This window comes from Phaethon aethereus (assembly GCF_964289735.1).
Source record: "Phaethon aethereus genome assembly, chromosome: 11".
Lineage (NCBI taxonomy): Eukaryota > Metazoa > Chordata > Aves > Phaethontiformes > Phaethontidae > Phaethon > Phaethon aethereus.
This window is the reverse complement of record NC_138587.1, coordinates 15,934,827-15,958,354: the sequence shown is the minus strand read 5'-3', so window position 1 is coordinate 15,958,354 and position 23,528 is coordinate 15,934,827. Positions and strand designations below refer to the sequence as shown.

Sequence of the window (23,528 nt, the reverse complement as noted above, 5' to 3'; positions counted from 1 at the left end):
AGAGTTGGCAACTGGTGAGATTTTATTAAAAATGTATTTGGTTCAATCGATCTGTATAAAGAAATTTGCCCAGAATGACATTCCTTGTTATATAACAACACATGGATGTTATATGGTAGTGCAGAAATTACTTGAATTTTTCTGATGAGAAAGCTCTAGTAGGCCTCATGTTTGGATGTGAAATACTTTCCCTCTACACTTCCTATTTTCTCCTACAGCAAGTTTTGGGACTATTTTAGGGATTTTTTGTAGGTTGCTATACCTGCCCTGTTATATGTCTGTGGAAGCAACAACCTTGCTCTTTGAAGTGCAATTTGAGCAAATAATTGATTAATATGTGTTCTGCATGGGGTTTCAGTATTCTGTGAAAAACAGTAGTAGTTTTGATTTGTTGTTTTTAGTCACATTTCTCTCATTTACAAAGTTACATTTATTTTCTGTTCTCCCTTTTCTTGTTTACCTGAATTAACCTAATCTCTTAGCAATCAGTGGGTAAGAAAAAATGGGAGATTTTTTTACTGATCTTCTGATAACATTATGTTAATTGCTGTCATTTCATGTACTAAAAATGACATACAACTATTCTGCTTTCTGTTGGTTAAGAGGTTTTTATTCAGAGAATGTAGAGCAATAACTAACTGCAATCTGAAGATCTATTTTTCTCTTCAAATACCTTGCTCACTCTTTTTATGTAACTTCGTTCTCTAAAAGAAGAAAGTTAATACTTTTTGTCATTTTACCAAGACATGCCAGGAAGTCTGTCATATTTAAAAGAATGCAAGGATGCATCGGTATTTGCAAATATTCTGAGGAAACCTGTAGCACATTTTGTGTGAATTGATGCTAGCCTTTGTGTAGTGGAAGGGATGAGGAAGTTCAATATTTAATTAATGCATTAAGATGTAGAACTAGATCTTGTGAAAGAAGTTCCATTGGATGTCAGAATTTGTCCATTCTGGTATTTATTGTACTTTGTTGGGTCACATCTCAATTGACAATGGCAATATTGCTGAAATATATGAGAAATATTTGTTTCTACTCTGTGACATACAAGAAATACCTCCTTGAAATGTGATCAACTATTTGCAAGTCAGAGGAGAATACATGACCTTTGGTATTTGTCTCCCTACTTTTCTTTAGTGCATTTCACTGAGATTATTTATTGTTGCTATTTGCATGAAAATATCTCCTGCCTTTTCTTATTCAGTATTTATTGTTGAAGTTGGGTGATTCTTCAGGGGTGAAGCTTTTAGTGATTTTCTGTGGAGTAATTAGACATTTGGAAAGTTAGGTCTTTATAAAATACATTTGTCTATTGAAATTACTGAATAATTCTGGAAACAGTAACATACTTGAACTGTAGCTTGTTTTTCAGATATTTAAATATTCTGTTTTTATCAGACAGGTCATATGTTATGTTTTTCTCCGAAGTAAATGAGCATAAATCCTTAATATTATATGGCTTAAGATTTTATCAGTTGGCTGTGCTCATTTAAATGCCTGGTAGTAATATGATCTCAATATATCTCTTAAATCCTGCTTTGTATTCACACTTGTTCTCTCAGAAAGCATTTGGAAATAAGACAACTATAACCTGATTGTGAAATTATTATTTTAATAGCTGCTTCTTCAGATTGCAAATTTTTATAAACAACAGAATTTTTCTTCCTTTATTTTGAGTAATTCCCAGATATTTGCATACATTTGTATCCCCATAGAAATGGTCTGAGAAGAGTTAATGTCATCTGTGGGCTTCAATATTTACTCTTAACACTTTAGTCAATTAAATCTTGTAATGGTTTAAGAATTCCATGATCAGATGATGTATGAAGAATTTTCATTATGCAATACAAAAATATAAACAAATTACATAGAAGATATGAGGAATATGACTGAATCTAAATTATCTTTGGAGCTTCAATCAGTATTTCTGGCACCTTCCCCCTGCCACTAATTTTTTCTCCTTTCCACTTCTGATATGATTGAGTGACATTGTAGGCTAGCATTAGCCCTGTTTTATGAAAACCTAACTCATTTTGTTCCACTGGAAAGGAGGCTTAGAAGTATTAAAAAAAAAAAAAAAAAAAAGTTTTGTGGCCAGTCTTTCCTCTCCTATTGAATGGGATATTATCTGATTTAAGTTGTTAAGTTCTCAAATGTTCCATGAGAACATTTTGCTTTATCTAGCAAATGTTGATGTCTAAGGAGGCTTACAGAATCTCTCAGAAGGATGTGCCTCTGATGTCTTGTACTGTGAAGTTAGTTCCTCTCTTAAGAATGGGTGGAGACCATGGGGAAACTCTCTCTTTCATATGACATCAGTAAGGAAAGACTTCTCTGAAACAGTCAGCTAAGTATTTTCACAAAACCATGTGCTATATATCTTCCATGTGCAAATCGACTCTCTATCTGAGATAACAATACTTAGCACAGCTGTTGCAATAAGCAGCAAGGCAGGTTTCCCTTTGGGTGTACTTCTGCAAAGGCCTAGCATGAAGAATCCTACCTTGTTTAACAAGGACACGATGTTTAGGGCTTTAGTAGCTTTTACTTAATATGTAGTATACTACCCAACTCTTATAAAATATTTAACGTATTATACAGTCTTCTACAATGTATATTATAAAATATATAGGGAAGAAATCAAATCAGTTTGTCTGCTATTCAGCCTGAAATGTTTCAGTATGAAAAATGCAAGAGATTTCCATATGTATGCTTTAATGCATTAGAGCTTTCCATGTTCTTCATTGGATTTGTTCTAGAAAGGAAGAATTACTGAAAATAGAGTATCCTACATATTTGCAATGTTAGTGTGCCTAAAAATTTTGCATGTGGTGCACTTCAAGATCCCCTCCTTTTGCATTGCACCATCTTTATTCTCTCCAAAGCAATTTTTTTTATATTTATAAATCACACGTTTGCACTACTTCACAGTGGTTTTTTCTCTTTTTTTTTTTTTTTTTTTTTTGGTTCTTTATTCATCTATACATTGCCTTGCCATCTTTTTTATTGTTTATGGTTTTCCTGCCATTGATACTGTGGTGGGCAGTGATGAACTAAGTCATAGCTCTAATTGAGATAAGTTCTTAAGTTTCTGTTTACCTCAATTACCCTGTCAGCAAAGTATCTATTTCAGTTATGTTTTATCTGTTAGATAATATTAAATATGTTGTCATTAGTTGCAACAGAAACATCTTGTTCTCTTATAGGAAGGAACAAATTCTTCATATAACTGTGAAGGCTTTGACAGTTTGTCAGTGAAAATCTCTAAAAATGGAGAGTGAAAACATGTTACCATGTAAATAACAATTCATATTTTCTTCTTTTTTCCAAGCCATCTATATATTTGCAAAAGACAGTCTTTTTAAAAAAAGATACTGTGTAAACAGGGATAAGAACACTTTGTTACATATCATTGTAGATGTATTCTGCATGACAACTGATTAAAAAGCTGCTTCTTTCTGATAATGTATTAAATACAAATTGTGTTGCAGTAATTTTGAAGTGGAATAACATGGCTCCAATTAAATCCCCAACGTAGCTTAAATTAAATAATTGAATTCTTTTTGTGGGACACCAGCCTAAGCTAGAGAATTATGACTATCAAAAGACTATTTAAAATTAACTTCTGGACTGTTTCCTTGAAAGAAGGAACACTTTCATTTTACTGTTTATTTTATGAGTCCCCATCTCCCTCTCAAAAAAAGCCCACTTCCCCATGTTTTCTTAATATCTTCGGCTACTTAAAATGTAAATCTAGTAGATGTTATTTTTATAACACACTATGTTTTCTTTGTATGACTAAGACTCTAATTTGTTAATGTCTATTTCCTTTTTTATGAGTCTATACATGCAAGCTTGCACCTTAAGGAGTTATTTTCTCACACATTATAAGTGAGTATATGCCATGTACATAATTTTTCTCATTCATGAAACTTACATTCACTATTTTCAAGTTTCTGTAATTCATTCATGCCAGCTCTGCCACATGAAATACCAAAAAGAGAACAATTAATCTGCAAGAGTAAATCCATCTACACTGTCATATAAAAGCCCACGTTTTCACCATGTAGCAGAAAAAAGTATTTTAAAAAAATATAGTACCAAGAAAGTGTTGGTTTACAATTAGAACTATGATATAGTTGCAATTCTTTTTGCTGTCAGTTCGAACAGTGTCATGTTTTTACTGTATATTATTGCTTCTATTACTATATCTGAATGCACTATTAGAAACTAAGAAAAATACTGCACTTATATATTTCACTAGGTACTTTATTCTAATTTAAAAGCATGAAAAGACATTGTTGGGAGCAGGGGAGCAGGAAAATGGACACGACTACAGGAAAAGATAGCCCTTCAGGTTTGCTCCCATAAAGTAGTACCACTAAGTGTCTCTTCTTAAATAACACAATCTTTCTTCCTCTCTATTGGAAAACTCCAGGACGTAGCTCATGGAAAATTCGGGAAGATTAACCTTGTAAATGTTGCTGAAATGCTATAGCACATCTAAAAATGAAATTACAATGAGATCAGAGACATTATCAGAGCTTCAAGCCCTGTCATGCTCTCTGTTGAAAGCCATTTTAGTCACTAATTGAAAATTAATAAACTTGCAATGGAAAGTATCTACTTAAATAATGTTTAACATATTTTGACATTTTAAATATAACAAGACTGTTCTCAGTATGTTGTGACGCTGCAAAGGAAAATAATGTAGTAAATCCTTTTGTATAAATGCATGAGGAAACACTTTAAAATCGTAGTGACTCACCAACAACTCCATGAAGTCTCATGATCCTTTTCCTCCACTGACTAAAATGACCAATTGCCTGTATATTTTACAGCATGGGTTGTCTTCTCTCCTCTTTTTCCCTATTGTTTTTATGTGGCTATCAAGTTCTATACCTCTATAAAGCCCATCTCCTCATTGTTTTGGAGAAGCCCAAAAGCATTTCTTCAATGACCACGTTTCAGGGCAGAGTCTAAAATCCCACTGAGATCAAGGGGAAATAGGTACATAATGAAGTATATAAGCAAATATTTTTGTGAAATTCCAGTTTGGATTCAGTCTTCTTGTATTCCTTTTTCATATGGGTTGATACCACGCTCATTAAGTGGCCAAGGAGGATATCATCCTTGTGAGCTGTGGTGACTTGCAACATCCAGAAATGAATGTTCTGCTCCCTTAGCCTGAGAGCTCTTCACTTGGTGATGTTGTACCACAAGCAAAATCTGGAAAAGAAAGCAAAAAAATAATTGAATCAGTTCAGCTATATGCTTTCCTTTAGGTTTGTCCTTTGATCCTGAAAAGCATTTCCTTTCATAATTGTCTGAAGTGCCTATATGCTATGGTAGATACATGCAAAACCAGAAGCAATAATCCCTCACTACTCAGCAAAGTGAAATGGAAAACAAAATCCCACCTAAAATGTCCTCATTTTCTAGAATCAAATCCAGCTAGACAGTCCAGAAGTCTCTCCTGAATTTTGTCTCTTGATAAGAAGGAAGGATGACTGTACTCTAGAATTCATGCTTGCTTTCTCTTTTTATTTTTTTAAACCTGAGTTAAAAGTACCCCCACATTCAGTTACCTTATTCATTACTCTGCAGCGTTTCACTTATGACAATAAAACTTCATCTCTCTGTTTCCTATTATTCTGAAGGCTCTGGAGAGAGTTCATTTTGTGTGGGAGAGGAATATTTTCTTTCTGGTTCTGAACCATTACAAGAAGGCAGAGATTTAAGATGGTTTCTATCAGTGCTAAGACTTAAGTAGGGCAAATATCAAGAATAACTGCAATATCACCTTTATTCCTACTGCTAAATGATTATGACACAGAAAGACCTAACAGTTAATGCCACCTATGTCTGAACAGAACTGTTGAAATTACAAGATAAATAGTTCCATTACTTCAGTATTTATACTTGCTTTTGCATCTGCTTTATTTCACAGTCTGGAAGGTCTCTGGGTCTACATACAATACTTAAAATTGAATGCAGACATCAGCACCTCAAAATTTGATGGGTTTAAATTTGATATCATAATAATATACTGTATTTGCAAACAACAATAATCAGTTGATAACTCCGTAGCTATGTGGGACTTAAATGCATATTTTCACAGAATCAATATTTGTAGTACATTTGGTAATATATAGCATTATGCTTTCTTAAATACTTAAGATAATACTTGGTCATTACTGTTGACTAGTGGTCACCTGGTCACTATCGACCTTTATTTCAATCTGCTCATTTATATTGAAGATCTCTGAAATAAATATTTAATTTCAATAATTCTGCATCTTATTTTTTTCACTAGAAATCTATTTAGTGAGTTTGAAGACAACCAACAATTTATTGGATTCAACTGCTGTATAAGAAGTGAAAGTCTGAGCTTTGGGTATATGTAAAATTCTCCAAACATATAGATTCTGCCATAGGACAGGAAAGAATGCTTTCCTTAACCTCCTTCAACAAAGGAAGATGAAAACATGACACTTTTTCCTTTGTCTGAAAACTATCCTAAAGACAAACAAAATCAAGTGGATGCTGTGAAAACAGGCTACAAGAAAATGAGTAGCTGTGTTGTGGCATTGCATTGCTGACAAATCATCTTTTTCATCGTGTTTGCTATCTACAAGGTTACAAACCTTTCTGCAGATTTTTAACCAAGTCTGTGTAGTTTAGGAACCTGCTGACATTGGCAACATGGAACGTTAGTACAGCAAATTGAACGTCTTGTGTACAATATTGTCTGGCTATTACTAAATTGATTTTTTTTTTTCTAAAAAGTACTTTAGAGGCGGATGCTGTTACTGCTACACAAACTGTATGCTTTATTACTGGTTACCTCAAGAACAAAAGATGGTCCTGACATTTTATAGGCCTTTCAAGCTATGATGTAACTTATGTTAATTAGCTATCTTTTTAGGCACTCCTGCAGTATGATGAAAGATGGGGTATAAGATTGAACAAAAGTTCTTGATTTGGAGATACAGAGAAGCAACTGCTCACAGAAACGCTCTAGTCCTAGTTTTCTGCCCCATCTGCAATGGTTTGTGGGTTTGGTGGTTTTTTTATGTATGTGTGGGGGTTATGGGGGTTTTTTGGGGTGGGGAGGAGGAGCTTTAAAAAAGATTATTTTCTTCTGCATTATTAGTTCTCCCTTTTAAAGAGAAAAAGAGGCAGGTAGGTTTCTGATTCAGTGCTTTTTTTTTTTCTTTTTGTTGGAAGTACCAAAACGCTGTCTACGAATTGGTCACTAGTAGTTCTACTTTTATTCTTTAATATGACAATCAAAGTAGTTAAGAATTCTTTTCTAGGTCAATATCAATTTAATTTGCCATCAAGAAACTTTTTCTGCACTGCTTAAAACCAAAAAGTGGGGAGATGTTTTTTGTGAAGATAAGGGTAATTGAATCTTATCCTCAGGGTATATGTGGATTGCTAGAGGAAGGATTACTGCCTCTCATATACAGAGTTATATGGTTGGCTAGAATCATACAGTGGCTAATCCTTTCTGAATGTTTTAAGAATTTTAGTTGGGGTGATCATTTATACACAATGTAAATGTATATCCAAAGTGCCATTACCCTGTTAATGTTTGTCATGTAATCAGAAATAGATACAAAAATAAATTAACGATGACTCATACAGAGTATCTTATAAACAATGGGCAGTCGAAAGGGAGAATCTGAAATAGATTGTCCAAAATATTTTTTGGGAACTCATGAGTATCAATATCATAAAAATCATTACTTTTGCTTGTGAAAAAGAAGTTAATTTTTATATAGTGTATGTAGACATAAAAAGTTCCAAAATTTAAGATAAAATATGTGTACATAAAATGTGCCTAGATGACTACAAATAATCACTATTTGCATCTGGCATAAACTCCGTATCACTGAAACATGTAGCTGAAAGCTGTTGTTAACAAGAGAGACCAAAGCATTGTAACTAAATATCACAATAAGAACCTGATACCTTATGGATTCTGTTTACTATCCAGAAAATGAATATAATAAAACCTGACCTGATATTTGAAGTACTGTAAGGTCTTAATTTAAAAAAAAAATATCTTTGTGGGGTTATTATGCCAGAAGCAAGACAGTTAAAGCAGGCATGTTAATTGCACAAATATGCCCATTTCTTTCTGTGGACTATGTCTATTCTTGAGGTAGTGTTTTTTTGTGAAGAATTATGTCATCTACTTAAGGAAATAGTGAGATCATTTCTTTCTTGAAGTTCTTCAACAGCATGATAAAAAACTGTGTTTTAGTTTGTCTGGTTTGGTATAATTACAGTATTGTTCAGTTTAAAAGTTAGGATACAGTTCATAGTCTGCTTGTTTTTAATTACTTCTCTTTATAACGTATGCATCTTCTTACTTAAACACAAGAGGCAGAAAAGAGATGTTGAAGACTGTCAGAGCTGTTCTATTTTAGATGAGTTTCTACAGTCTCTGTAAAATGTCAAGAATGTGTGTTGTTAATTGTGAGTAACCCACCAACAAAAAGGTGACCATAGCTGTATATATGAAACTGATTTGGTTGCATTTGACAATAAAGAGATAATACAGTATTCCAATCAGTTAATCTGGACTAATAGTTAAAAAAAAAAAAAAAAAAGATGATGATGATGATGGACTGACTATCTTCCTAAATTGGACATGTTTAAAGTTTGGCTTCTGGAAGCTGTTGAAATTATCTGAATCTATATTAAACATTACAGGAAAGCCTTGGTGAAAAATAAGTTGGTGAAAAGAGACAAAGCCTGGGTTCTGCTCTGTCATCTCTGCTTCCTTCGCCTATAGCCTGAAATAAGGTTATAGTAGATCTACAAGCCTGCTTGCTTTACAGGTACTTTCTGTTCTATAGAGCACAAGATACTAAGTGAAAACTTTTCACTGATTCTACCGACAAAAAGAGGGAAAATGTCATATGTATTTTGGAGTAAGTTTTTAAAAAGCTGTCCTTATGATGTTTTAGGTCTCTGGTATAGCTTTTAGAATACACTGCAATAAAATTTCAATATTCTTTTTTTTTTTTTTTTTCTTTTTTTTAAATACAAAGTTAAGCTTGAATCAAACACACTATTATGTAGTGGACAAGCATTAGTAGGATTAAAGATATTTTTATGACTAACAAGAATGTTAACGGTTACATGCAGTAATACAGGTAGAGGAGAGAGTACAATGGTGAGTCTTAAACAGGAAAATTGGTTATTGTCTTTTCCTAACTAATAGGTCAGATTCATTGCTAGTCCAATGAGGTATGGCAATTCCAGCAGCCTGTAAATAATTGGTAAGTACTGTGGAAAACTATAGACCTGCACAAAGCGTAACTGTTTTCAGACATTTTCATCTGAGTACTGAACTATTTTTCTACCTAGTTTATATGATCCATTCTTAGTTCATTCCTGTATCACTTTTCCTTTAATGACATCTTCATATATTTCTATTTTATATAACTCTCACTGAACTCAAATAAGCCATAGTGTGTTGTTTCGTTACATACTAAGGCTTTAAGTTAACTTCTGTTGGATATTTACATTAAGTTGAGAAGGTTGGTAAATTGCATGTTTAAATATCAAATCTCAAGAGATGTTTGGAAAGGGAATGTTACAAAGGGAGGAAGTTAAATGTTTGGTGTAGTATTCTCTTGCTGGCGTCCCATTACATATAGTAAATGGTATTTCTTGCTAATTTTGCTCAGAGAGGCCAAATTCTCTGGTTTGGAAGTATAACAGACATTGTTTATATGAAATTATTATTCATATATACCATTTTCCCAGAGTACCTCTGTTATCCTTCGTGGTGTCTGGCTATAGAACAATCCCGCAATACATGCAATATATATCAAGACATTACGGAAGATTCATTACATGCAGGAGATCATATATGTGTAGTTAGTATTCATTTCAGCAAAGCGCTTACATATGTGAATTATTACATCTCTGCTAACCAAAGCAATGGATTCAGGCATACATTAAAGTGCTTTACTGAATTAAGAACTAAACAAGTTATCCAAACAATCCCATCTTTAGAACTCTGTTGTGGGTCTGCTGATTCTTTCTGAGTGGTTGAATCTTTAACTGTGTTAGCGGTTCTGCATTTTATAGAATGCCCATTTAGAGTGTACTGTTTGTTTATCTCACTGTATTTATACCTAATTTACTAAACTGGCATAACAGCATTAACTACATTCTGAGACTTTTGAAAAACATCGCAGTCTCTGGAGACTTAACTTTTTTTGTTCTTTTCCCACGTGCAGACATCTGCTGCAAAACTGATAAAAACCTATTCTTCTCTATGACGTTCTAAATGCCATCATCTCATAATCCTCTCTACTACCCTTACCATAATTGTCTCTGCAAAACTGACAGAATGAGGTTTGCACATCTGAATAAATATGTTCTGTTTCTGTGGGATAACACTTGTATGCTGACTTCTGTTAAGATTTAAGCTCAGTCACAGAGGTTTCCCTTTATGAGTTCTTGAAACTTTTTTGCTGGATTAAAGATGAATTGAGTGCATTGTTAGAAAACAGAAGTCCTTATTCTGCCATCTTATGTCATTAGACATATCTTGAAAAAACATGTAGGATTTTGAATCATCTGGGACTTGTTATTGAAGAAGGCTTTAAAATCCATTGTAGTACTAAAGTGTATATCTCAATGGCTGCTGTTCAGCATGTCATTATGAAAATAGAAGCAGCTATAAGTAGTTATTTGTAAAACATTTTGGAATGTCTGTTACATTGAGGTTCATAAAATAGAACACCTACAGAGCCTATGATACCTGGAACAGGCCTTTTTTTGAGGAAGAGAGATTGGAAGCATACCTTTGTTTAACCCAATAATTTTGTGGATTTTCATGTATGTGTATAGAGAGAGATAATGAAAGAGAGGGAGAAGTCTACTGAATATAAAATAGGAATTTGTTTTTTAATTCTGGCTTTTCTGGACAATTCAAGACAGAAGCCACTTAGGGTTTATTTTTGTGGAAAATTGTGTGCCTTGCAAATTGTACAGTCAACTTCCATATCTCTTATGCTTCAATAGGATCTGAAAATATTCAGCAACTTCTGGTAACATTTTTATGTTCACTTCACCTATTTTAAAAAAGAAATAGAAATGAGTTACCCTTGTTTGAGGAAAAACATTGTCACAAACACCTTCAGAAAGATGACTGTTCTCTTGTCAATGTGTCTAAAGGAATATTTGGAAGTGTGCATGAATGGAGACAACAAACATATCTGCTAGGCAAGCTCCTGGGCATCATTCTTGGTAAGAACAAAATATGATGGATTTGTGAAACACAGTAGTTATTCCAAGAATTTTCTATTTTTTTTCAGCCTCTGATGAAGGAGAATTTTTGGGGTTTTAATAATGTCTACGGTAGTATCAGTTATGGTCTGTCTCTGGTTTTTAGTTGATTTAATAATACAAGATATTAGTAATCCCATGAAGAATGTTTCCTAAGTATAAAGACAAAAGATAGAATAATATTGGTCCTTCAATTAATCATTTATATTTCAGTCACTTTGGATCAGTCTAAATCTTTAACTCTTACTAAACAAAAATGCTTTTTCAATAAATAAACTGAAATATATATTCAGTATGCCAGGTAGAAAACTGAGCACGTTTTCAACTCCTGTTATCCATAGACTTTTTCTTCCCCAAATAATAAACAAACTTATGCAAAAAAGGAATAGGTGCAACATATTGTAAATTATGGAAGACCATCTGAAAGTTCACTTCTGTTATTTTCTAGATCCATTTGCCTAGTAGACTTTCCAGGAGTAAAAAATCATGCCGAAAAGTACAAGGAAAAGGGATAATGGAAAGAATAGTAGAGGGAAGGAAGTAAGAGGGTGTAAATGAAATGGGAATCAAAAGGGGATTTCTCAGACCATCGTACACAGATTTCTTTCCTTCTGGGAAAAGTTTTCTGTGTTATTGCATGGAAGGCTGGCTACAGAGAGCAGTGAATTAGCAATATGTGCAAGCCTGGAAGAAGAGTGTTGCCAAGCTGTGGGCTGCTGTTGCCACTGAATATGATTTCCAACAAACTGATTATAAAATTTGGGGCTGCAGCTGACCTTCCCTTTCCAGTGTGCCTTATGCTCCCAGGTACATGAAGTACTCATCGTATAATGCTGGGTTATAGGTTAGCTGCAGTATGTCACTTGTTCAACATTCCAATCTGCCTCATTTGAGGTGCCTACTTTCCCCAGATTTTGCAGTGTATACAAACATTTACCAGCCTGAAAATTACTGTTTCAGTTGCCCTACGGTAGGTGTGCAGTTGTTTCCAATTCTTTTTACAAATGAAGGGAAAAATCCCTAGGCAGTTCATATATTCTATTAACTTAATCTCTAAGAGTGAAATTAACTAAGTATACATTGATTAGTTTTGCTCACTGTGAAAAAGAAATGGCTGAATTTTCCATAAAATGAGAGTTTTGTCTAAATACTGAAACATCTGTGGTAGAGATGGGTGAAAACTGTAAACATTCGTTTTGGCTAAGTTTACATCACATTTATGGGGTGGGTTTTCATCAAATATTCACACTATCTAGTTCTATAGGCACAAAAATTCATGGAAGATGAATTTCATCCTCTGTGCAAAAATGGCTATGGTTAGATTATCTTTTGGTCTGTCCATTTCTTGTCGCTTACAATTAAAAAAAGGTGCATCCCTCATCAGTCACCAATTTGTGGGAGCACCATCAGCATAGCATTTTTGCAGTTGTATTGCTGGCAATTTTGAGTGGGGACCACAGAATGTGTCTAGGGAGTATGGATAGTCTGAGATTCCCAGTGTTTTCTTCTATAGAATTTGAATCTGATCCTATGGTTTATATTGTATTGAAAAGGCATAATCAGCCCACCATTCAGGAAGGAATATGGATGTTTACTGGGACCACGTTATTTTCCCCTCATTCCCCCACTACTTGTGTTCCTAGGTTATAGTGTCTACTTGCACTTGTTCTGTGCAGTGTTGGGAACATAGCCGGTGGCAGCATCGTGCCATTGTGTGGCAGGCAGGGATTAACGAGGATGTGAAAATTTCGTGTGATGTGTTGGGGAATACTCATCAGGGGAGTTCAGACTTTTTCAGTATGGTGTTTCTGTCTCTGTTGGGTCAGATGTTTGGGATGTCCACTATCCTAGCTGGGTTTGCCTCGTTTTACCAGAAAATCTGTGCTCTCAGCCAAGCTGTCCCTGGAATTCTGGCATGTGGGCAGCACACACTGCCTGGGATTTGATCAGTATAACAATACTGTTGTGTTCCTCTCTGCTAGAAGAATTTAGAAAATAGCTCTACTTAAGGAACCAATAGGAGTTTCCTTCTCTTTTTGTCCCCTACACAGGGGGGAATATTTGCAAAGACAAAGGGATCTGTTAGCTGCCTTGTGAAATAAGATTTCCTTTTCTTAGCTAGAGGTAGTTTATGGTGCCTTCTTGGGTCAGTACAATCATGTCAAAATGGGAGTTATCTCCTATTCTGGGACTACCTCCCTGGTTTATCGTGGATTTCATGATGAGTAGTACCCACAATATCTATCTAGTAAGTGGAAGTGTTTAGAATTTGAAAAAAAAGGGTGATAGAATTTAGTCCATAGAAAGTATAATGGAAACTTAGCAGTATTACGAATGATTTCAACAAACAATGATATCGGTATTCTAGTAACTATGATAGTATGTTTAATATTTTGATTCATTTAAGCAACCAAAACCAAATTTGTGCAAAATATTCAAATGTGTACACAAACAGCATGAGGAAATTGTGAGTACAGAGATTTTAGCACCCTATCTGATAATACTGAATTTTTGGCTAAAAATTATACTGGCTGACTAAGTACATTTTGACATATGGCACCCCATTTTGAAACAAACTGTTTTATTTAGGCTGACCTAAATTCTCCTTAAAAGGTCATGTATGGAAACTAGCAATGAGCCAGACATCTGAGGATGCCTTTGTGGTACGTCATCTTTGTGCAATTTCAGCCAGAAAAATGCACTTGGCTCTACATTAGTGTGCAGCAAGAGTGACATCTAATAAGCTATTAGATCAATATAATTGGTGGGTTTTTCCATGCGGTTATAACAGTGTTATATACAATGCTCAGTTGTACTCAAAGGTGAAACTCAAAGTCTTTGACTGTGCTCTGCTTGCATTAGCAATAGGAAATAATAAGCGTAATTTTCCAAATCTTAGTTTGCTTCATAATAAAATCCTCACATACTTTCCCCATGTTTAGCACACATGACTAGACTGAGGTCGGTCCATTTTTGGTCACACAGCAGCAAGGATGTAGGGAATGTCTTCCTCCCCCATCTCCTTCACAGCCTCCACAAAGGTTGCTCAGAATGGTGTCTCTTCTCCCAGGCAAGGAGATGACAGTCATTAATCATTGCCAACCGGCCAGAACAAACTTCTCAGTTGACAAATACTGAACCTTTAAGGGAATTAGCAAATTCCTTTTTAAAAAATGTGAATCTCTCCATCAGTCTCCTCAATCCATCTAGGGAACTCTGGTAAGTATTGTGCCACACTTTTAGATATGCTCTTCTGTGCCAGACACTCACTTCCATAACTACAAAGTATTACCTTTAAGACTAACTGTTTAGCAGGGATGGACAGGATGTCTGCATGATATAAACCACTGGGGTGCTTAGGAAAAGGAGATGAACACAGTAGGCAAGTGCTTGTATTGTGTAAATAACCAGAACTGCTTTTGCTGAGGAGGGGGAAAACAAAAAGTGGAACTTGACCTCAGCTTCGAAGGGATGGTAATGTTGCCATCTGTCATCTATTTTTAGTTTCGATTTGTTTTTGTTTTGTTTGATTTTTTGAGAGGGTTTTCCTGGTAGATGTCAATGGTGGAAGGTGGCAGTATGGTATTGTTGTGCAGACAGAAGGAGGAAAATGGCAGATGGGCTTCACATCCTGGTGAAGTTAAGATCCTTTACTGCATTCATACAAACATAATATTATTGTCCCTTTGTGTACACATTCTGCACAAGATGGATACAGCAACTGCTGCATCTCTAATTATACAGGTGCACAGTACTCCAGAATATCCTGGGAAGGAAAGTAGTTGACTATAAATTTTGGAGGCGTTTCATGCAAATTGTTCCTTCACTGCTGCAAGGGGCACTGTAAAAACTTTGGTATCTCTGAAGCTAAATGCTCACTAGTGTTACCTCTGGGAAGCCATGACCCTAAAATAGGGCTGAACTTCTGCGAGAAACTGAGTTGAAAACTAAAAGGACGATTCTTAAATTTTCATTTCACCTTGTGGAGAAGAGACTCTATTAAGGTTATCTTTAGCTTTTAAAAACAAACCATTTATTTTTACTTATAAGGAGAATTTGTAATTTGCTCGCGTTCGCACTGAACTGTTGATGCCATATTACCTGTCCAAGAGACATACATGATGCAGTGTATCAGTGAAAAAGCATTTTGAAAAGGCATATTCTCTATTAAATCACTGGAAATCAACATAAAAGCCAAGTGAGAAGGAAATTTAATAACTTTCAGCATTCAATGTTGCTATGTTCTGTATTTTTTATATTAGGATAACTTTTTATAGGATATATCCTTAAACAGATAGTAAACTGTGAAATAACACACAGATTTGCAGAAAACAATGTAGATAACTTGCCATCATTCAGTGAGAAATAGATGCATAAACGCCTGGTTTAGTTATGGTTTAGTTTGCTGCTTTTTAAATCTTGGAACATTTAATAGCCATAAGGGAATAGTAATGTAAAGCAAGCCATATAGGTATGTTAAAAACACTACTAATGAACTATTTTTTTCTGGTAATGTATGGCTTTAGCCTTCCCAAAAGAAAGTGGCTCAACAAAACATGTGTCTTTTCTGCCTTTCTCCAGAGTGAGTTATTAATGTGTTGTTGAGTGGCTAAAGAACCTGGTGTTCATTCCCACATTAATATTTTATCAAGTGCTAACAGCACTACGGTATCTGCAAGACCCAGAACTACTCACAGGAGCTGTGTCAGTACAAAGTGTACTTGCCCTCCGAGTGAGACTGGATTATTAAATTAGAAGCATAGGCAAAATTACCATGCCATCATAAGCAGATATCTTTGTACTTTTAATTTGCTTAATTAATTTTACTGATATTTTAAGAGTAAAAAGTGCTATATGGGTTTAATTGTCTGTGTATGACTGCCCAGATTGTGATGTATTTTCTGCTAGGGAAGTTTCTTTCAAGGCATAACTTCTAAGAAATTTTCTGAAACAACATTTTGAAATGAAACTTTAAAAAATTGATCTATATTGTACGTGTATGTCTTGGAATTTTGGAAGAGATACATGAAAAATTAATGAGATTTCAGTAAGGAACTTTTGTAAAATTCTTTCTGTAAACTGTGTAAATTTATAGTTAGGTGTTTACATTTATCCTATAATGTGTTAACTGAATGTAAATGTAAATAGTTAGATTCTTTCTGAAAGGGAAGAAGAAATTTGATTATGGTTGCAGATTTGGTCTCAGTTTTAAATTGTGCTGTGTAAACTTTGCGTAGTTCTTTTTTTGTGCTTTTGTTGTTGATTGGTTTTTTAACCAATCTGAGGAACCAGCGACCGACAGAAACATCAAACCCTAAAGTCTGGGCTGTAAAGGACAGTTTCAGTCACGGTTGGGAGTGGATCTTGCAATGGAACGGTCTGTGTGATCTTGTAGCTTGATGCAGCTGCCATCTGACCGCAGCACTCTCTGCCAAGAGAAAGTCGTGCCATTTCTAGTAGTTATCCAGCAACTTTTGCATCAGGTCACTCGGTGACACTGCCAGAAGCGGCACCTCTAGTGACTGTAGTCAAATAACTGTGGTCAAATAACGCATATACTTCATGGCAGACACAAATAGGCAGCTTTAGAGTTTATTTGACACCTGTTTGCCATCACAAATAGTTGTAATATTTTTAGGAGCATTGTACTGCATTAATTACAAAAGTAAGTGAGACCCATGATACAAATAAAAATGTAAGAAAATCTGGACTGCCTTAACAAAATGTAGTGCTTAAAATAAAATCTAGAATATTCTGAAATTGGGCAGCGAATTGTCTCCCTGCAAGATAATTATCGTATGATTTATCAGTCTGGATCATAATCTCAACATTAATTAAATAGAATCTGAGAGATGCTAATATTTTAATGTATTTAGCAATTTCATTGCGTTTCACCTGTCTGCACTGTACAAATTTCAAAAAAAGGAAGAAATCATTTTATGTAAACATGTCATTGGCTAATCTGCTACATTTTTTCCTACAACTGCCGCAGTCCGTGCTACTTGTATGATTTTCGCTGACGGTACTGGCACAAGCTGTTAATAAGTTAGGCCCATAGCCTCTTGATGGCAGTGTACTTCCTTCTTGAGTTCATAGGCCTTACAGAACATTTATGTCTCATTACAGCCAGTACAGCAGTTTATGCCCTAATAAATCAGAGGAGCTTTGCAGAGATGATCTTGACAGTAATGAATCTTTCTGTTGGCATTTCCACTTCACAGACACAAATAATGAAGCAAAACTGCCCCATCTGGCCACTCAGTAAGAGTCAAATCACAGTGGGAAGCTGTTTTCTCAAGCATGACAAAGGTCATTGTGTGCAGCAGGAGTGAGCGATAGCAGGTTGTGCTGTGAGTGACAGTGTAGAATGAAGCCATTTGTGAGCTTTTATCATTATAATTACATTTATTAACTGTGCTGTCAAAGTTCTCCCCACCCTTCTACCAAAGTCTGTGTGCTCTTGCATCAAAAGCTACCTTAACTGATTTCTGCAGATGATTTGGAGAGCTGTTGGTTAGTTTTTGCACAGAAATTGATTTAATCAGCTCAATCAGCCGTTGAAGTATTATTAAGGTCTCTCACAGTAATTAAAAAAATAATTTCTGCAAATTTACTGCCTTGAAAGAGCAAAAACTGGCAAAAGATGCTGTATACCAGTTATAAGCAAATACATAGAACAGGTTCACTCTGCTTTAGGAACATACAGCAGAAATACAGGATGTGTCATCCCAGGTTGGCCAGTGGGTCCATTGAGCGTGCTGTCTAGCCTTTGGCAGTATGTGAGCAGGTGATCTTTCCACCTGTTCCAAAGTCCTCAGGTCTGACTGTTGTTAAACTATTCACTTGTTAATAAAGTCCTTGCAGCAGAGAACTTGGATACACACCAAGTATCCTTGAAGATTTTTTCCAGGGCCCTTTGCAGAGCACCTTACATATTCTGGACTTCACATCTGGACAGCTCTACATTCAATAGTACCACAGCATCTCTGCTTTAAAGCACATTTCTTCCATTCTGATATTTGCCTGCTTGATATCGCTATTGTGGCTGATTTCTTCCTTTTGTAAGATGAAATACTTTCTCCTGGCTTAGTTTGGGGTTTCTACAATGCATCAAAAATAGAATTGAAAAGAAGTTTTCTTCTGTTGGGGAGGAGTTCAGGGCTGCTTTAATTTTATTTTTTTTTTAACTATTTCGTGCCCTTATCTTCCTTTTCAGTAGCCTGCTAGTCCTGCAAAAATGGTATGGTAAGAAAATGTTGCGGCAGCATGGCACAGCTGGCTAGCTGGCGTTCCTCGCAGCGCCACCAAGTGGCATCAAGTAGTAGATGTCACCCAAATCTCCCGGCTCGTTGCTCTTCGCGTTTTGTTTTTGCACACAATATATTTTAAATGTCTGTAGGTGCATACGTTCACTATTCTGCCTTGACTTTTTTTTTCCTAATTCTTAAATGCTACCGTTTCTGTAGGCATAACTCAGCAGGAAATTGAAAAGGCATCAGAGGAGAAAGCGAGTAAGTTAATGTTAATTTAAATGTGGCAAGCTTTGTACTAATTCTCCCTTCACCTACAGTACAAGTTTGTACTGTAAAGTATAGGCCCTATATTTAGGGATCACTCATCCATCTCGGGAATTCAGGTATTCATTCTGTGTCAACAACATGACACAACAGGTTTTTTTAGGCGGAAATTCTACAAAAATATTTTTTCCAGTTGATATTTTATAAGGGTTATGTTGTACAGTGAGAATGCAGTTGCCTGAGTATAAATCTGTCCAGAATACGGACACAGTAACATTCTTGTGGGAAGTACCAAGTGTTCTGCAATAACCACAGGTAAGTTAGGGACTCAGTTTTATTTTTCTAACTTTTATAATTTTACATAATTGGATTATTATTATTAACCAGGAAGCTCCATGCTAATGCTATCAAATTTGTACTCATAAATTATATTTTTTTTACCTTTACGAAAGTTATTTGTATCTTTTATTATCTCTGGCATTCCCTTTTTTTCCTAAATTGCAAGCATGAAAAAGTACATAATGAAAACTATATTTAATCCTAAAATAGGAATGTAGATTTAGAAGGAACAGCTTGGGTCAAATGGTGCTCAAATGAAAAAATTCTTCTGGGTTTACTGAACTGAGTTCGCTGATGGAGCCTCTAAAGAAAGGGGGAGAGACGAAGAGTGATTTTGTCAAAAAAGGCAGGGGTAGCTATAGGGGCCAGCTAAGGAGCCAGGAGGAGCAGTTTTGGGGAAGAAGTGTGGGAATGGTGAGAAGGAGCAGTCAGTGAGGGTCTGGCTGCAAAAAGGTGGTCAGAAGAATTGTCAAGAACATGTACTTCAATACTCCCTTCACACACGTTTGCAGTCTGTGTAATCCTGTGACAAATGCAAAGTTTCGCTATGAAATACCAGAATGCTTTAAAATGCTTTTGTGTTACAGGAAGAGGGCGAGAGAGAGGCAACAGCTTTATTCTGGAGTCTTAGCTGTAGCACAGGACTGTTAGGTGAGTGTCTAAATGATCCTAGGAAACAGACAGTGTGATGGGCTGCAGAGGAAAGCAGTGATTCCCTGCTGGTCCTGACAAATCTGATGTAAGGAAAATGTAATGTTTGGTTAAGAGTAAAACCTACTCGCCAAACCTTCTAGTGTTTTATTTTATTTGTCCTGCCAGAAGTACCGCTGTACTCTATTCCAGTCTCTCACTGATAGCCATGGGCTGTCACTAAAGCTTGAGAGAAAAGTGATAGAGTAGAAGTTATCCTTTCTTTCTCTAAGTGACCAGGAGAAGCCCTGAGTGTGATGTTAACTGCCATTTTTTGCTTTTAAAAGAAACACTTATAGCTTGTTTTTCATTTGGCTAGTGTTGTGATATCTCTAGTTTTTGAAAACTAAATTGTCACTTATCTGGCTGTTAATATTAATTGTATTGTTAATAGGTCACAGTTTTATGCCTTACCAAAAATGATGAAGAAGTGGTAATGGTGTTGAGACAGTAATGTACACACACAAATTTTACTGAATGAGGAAACAAAACATAATAGTTAAAGTGTAGGCTGGAACAAGGAGGCTCATTATTTCTATGACTGCTTTTGCTGTGGTTAACTTTCAGCTTAGTCGTCACTCTTATCAATAGCCTAGTCACCAACAAAATCATATGCCAGCTCAGCAGTAGATGAACCAGACAGGCTGAGGAAACTAAATGCCACCAGAAGGCCGTGTTTCTTACAAAATTGTTCTAATATGGGAAAAGATGAGAAACAACTAAAAAAAAAAAAGAAAAAAAAAATAAATCCATCGCAGTACCAAAAGGTATGAGAGAGAGAGACTGAGAAGACCCTGAGTACTAGCTAATTGCTCAGTGTAGAAATTTTATAACAAAGTATTTTAAAGCAGAAAATTGTAAAATTTGGCTGTAAAACACCCCTGGAGATTACTTACGTACTACTGCAAACATCTTGCTGTCTGTTGTTTTTGAACAAATGCTATTCCAGTGGGCTATTTTGATGAAGAAAAGAAAAAAATTGAACTATTGAACTGAAAATGTAACCCAGGAAATGTTAATACTGAAGAATATTAATAATTAAATGGAAGGAAGAAGTACATTTCAATGAGATTGAGGTGCAGGTGGATGACATCAGTGAAAAGTAGTATGTAAGAATGAGGAGGTTGGGTGTATATTTACAGTTCAGAGAGGAAATGATAAATTTCATTACAGAAGAAAATGAAACTCTAAATGAAAAAATATTTTTATTCAATTAAGAGTAAAGGTAGATGTGAATGAACCTGATAAATGGAAGTGTTATGTACAGCAAGTGCTGTAATACTTTTGTTACATGTGGTAAAACTCCTGATCTAGATGGTGAAATAAGTAATCTCTTTCATAGAAGATGAGCTAGTCTTTCAAGAAAATAAAATAATGAGCTAGTCTTTCAAGAAAAAGAGGTGGCATCGTTAGTGTTATAGACTGAAAAAGGCGCTGCACCAGCAGTAATGTTAGAGATCTTGCCCCTTTCCACATTTGGTTGCAAACTTTTCTTTGCCTTTGTCATCTCTGTCCTAGACTCTTTTCACTGATTGCCCTCTCATCCCGTTCTGCCCCTGCACTGAACTCCTCAATGCTTAAAATTGTCTTCTTGCTGCTTTCTGTTGGAAACTTTTTTCTATCTAGCATAACTGCACACTCATTCCTAATCTTTTATATGCTTTTTCCTGTCTCCCTTGCGACTGTCTATTTGGGAAGTCCTTTCTGATTCAGTTCATCACCAAAATTCCCTCTTCTTTCTGTTTTGCCTAAAAAAAAAATGAGCTTTTTCAAAGACCTCCGACAATCATATTTGTATTCAAATTTATTCAGATTTATTCCAAAGTAATACTTTGCAGGACAGAAGGAAAATTAAGTGCTGAAATTCTCCTTTAGTAGCAGCATACAAACGTTTCAAATTTATACAAGCAGCAAAAAGCTTCAGGCAACCTTCTTGCTCTGTAAGAACAAGAATCAAATGTACAAATTCTCGGCTATTTGTATGCTTTTCTATGCTTTTTGTGTTTTATCCTTTTTTTTTTTTTCTTTCCATACATGAACACTGACAAGTTGAAAGATTATACCTTTCAACTGCTGCTTTGACAGATATTTATCTCGGGGTTTTATTTTGTCTGTCTTCTAATGGGAGTCACTGCAAACTTTCACTAGCTTTGTGCCAGCATCTATGAAATGCAGGGAAGTAAAAATACTTTTACCGTTTTTGTGTCATGGCAACAATTTTGATTGCTGATATACAAGCTACCTGTCATAGTGCAGTATCACTTGAATCTCCTTTTTCTTACATTCATGTTGTTTTATATGTTGAGTGATAACATGCTGGCCTCTGTGAAATGTATAGAAGTGGTGGTGCTTATTTCATCAGCTGTGAAATAAGCTGGTTATGATGTTTCTATGTAAATTCAGTTATTCTTCGTTCTTTCAGTTACAAGATTGAAAGGAACTATCAAAGAAAGTAAGTAAAATTGTGATGATATCCCCTCTTTTCCCTTGTTCCCACACCCCCTTCAAGTACATGTTCCTGAGCTGGCTTTGGCAGCTCAGAGAGCAAGTTCAGGTGAGTGAGCAGGCTGATAATTAACCCAGCAAAAAGAAGCAAGTACTGTAGAGAGCTTATCTTGTCTCCCTGAGGGAGTCAGAGGAGAGCCAGAATCAGGATGAGGTAGACAGAAGGTAGCAGCCAGGTTGTTGGACTGGCTTAGGCCTTGTTGAGAAACTAAGCTGAACTAATGGATTCAGGTCAGCAGAATTTCTAGGGTAGATGCTACTGAAACATGGGGGGAGCCCTGGTCATTGTGAAGTTTTTTTGTTCAGTAGCAAAAACTACCATACATTCTGGTAGAACTACTGCCGTATGATCTACTAGTAACAATAATATTCTTCCTGGTTAAAAGCCATAGTGCTCATTGGAAAGTTTTTGTTGCTATATAGGCAAGCCCCTTTCTGATGAAGAAATATATATATACACACACACATATACATTACACTCAGTATTAAAAAAAAAAATGTTTAGGGGGAACTCCTTGAGAATTTCTGCTTTAAAATAATACTTAGAGGGATGGATATTAATTTAGAAAAAGAATGCCAGCCAAAAAAAAAAAAAAGAGGGTGGGGCAGCGTGTTTTAGGTTGCATAGTAATAAAACAAAATACTTTCAGTATAAATAACTTGATCCATTACCACGTATTTTTCACATTTGCTTCTTTCTGTGCTGATTACTTATATTATTTTTAGTTTCTTGAATAAAGTACATGTGTGAGGAAATATACAGCTTGGCAACATTGAAACAAGAAAATTAAAGCCATGTCATTGTATGGTGCTATTAGTTGGGTGAATATTCTTCTAGTGGAAGTGCTATTGATTCTAACTTGACCTTGTTCTCAAATGTAGCTTGACTTAGGTTACATTTCTTTGCAGTCACATTTGGGAGCCGAATTTACCCATTCATAAACTTGGATTAATTAGTACACTTGCATTGTAAGAAGGAGCCCATTTTTTAAATAAAATGTGGTATAAAATTTTGAAGAAAGGTTAACAGATGAAGAGCATTTTAGTCTTATGTACCAATAATGCATAATAATTTGGGAGTCTATCAAGGTATAATGAATGCCCTTTAGCGTTGTTACTCATGGCAGCCTGTAAGTCTTGTGTTGTAAGTAA

At 35.4% G+C, this 23,528-nt stretch overlaps 1 protein-coding gene across 1 annotated transcript in view; it reads left to right on the top strand.

The window, feature by feature from the left end:
- CACNA2D3 (calcium voltage-gated channel auxiliary subunit alpha2delta 3) overlaps positions 1-23,528 on the top strand; it is a gene marked incomplete at its 5' end in the record, with an annotated part of 467,841 nt that overhangs the window by 234,426 nt on the left and 209,887 nt on the right. The window lies entirely within an intron of this gene.